Genomic DNA, 896 nt, shown 5'->3' with positions numbered 1-896 from the left:
AAAAGATGGGGACTTTACATCTTTTATGTTTACCTCGATGGAGTTGGAACATATCCTTCTTAGTAAAGTATCTCAAGAATGGAAAAAAAGTATCCAATGTCCTATTATAAAATACAGTCTAGCAAGAAGCAGAGGAGAGGAGGGAGCTGGGAGAATGATTGGTGGGAGGAGGGAGGGCATTTGGTGGGATCTCACCTAATGTGCATAATGCAAGGGTATATTTCAAAATAACTAAGAGCAAGTTTTTTATATGTCTTACCACAAAAAACAAGTAAGCTAAGTGATGGTTATGTTAATCCATTTGATTTAAGCATTCCACATTGTATATCAAATTATCACATTGTACCCCAGAAATGTATACAGTTATGCTTTAATAAAAAATTAAATTAGGGCGGCGCCTGTGGCTCAAGGAGTAGGGCGCTGGTCCCATATGCCAGAGGTGGCGGGTTCAAACCTAGCCCTGGCCAAAAACCAAAAAAAAAAAAATAAATTAAAAAAAAATTAAATTAAAAAAAATGACAGTCTTAAGCTTCTAATCATGGCTTGATCTTTCACATGACCATCCCTTATTCACAAATCGAACAACAGTTGCATCGTGTTAGAGCAAAATGCCATCCTATACCCCAAGAAATTACAGGGGTCTTAGGAAGTCTGCATCAGAAAATGTAGTTGAAGACCAAATATTAGAAGAAAACACTCCCCGAGCATCTCTTTTTCTCTGGAAATTACAAACAGCTTTGCAGCTGCTCTGCTCTAGGAATTTGAGATGAAGACCAAAATATACGGACCTTATTACAAATAACAATATTATAAACACAATCCCTGGTAATGTTCGATGTGTTTTTTTGTTCAGGAACCACTCTTTGAAAGCCACTATGCCAAAATTCTGCCACAAA

Source organism: Nycticebus coucang, chromosome X, assembly GCF_027406575.1.
Source record: "Nycticebus coucang isolate mNycCou1 chromosome X, mNycCou1.pri, whole genome shotgun sequence".
NCBI lineage: Eukaryota > Metazoa > Chordata > Mammalia > Primates > Lorisidae > Nycticebus > Nycticebus coucang.
The sequence above is the reverse complement of the archived record's forward strand: the minus strand, read 5'-3'. Positions refer to the sequence as shown.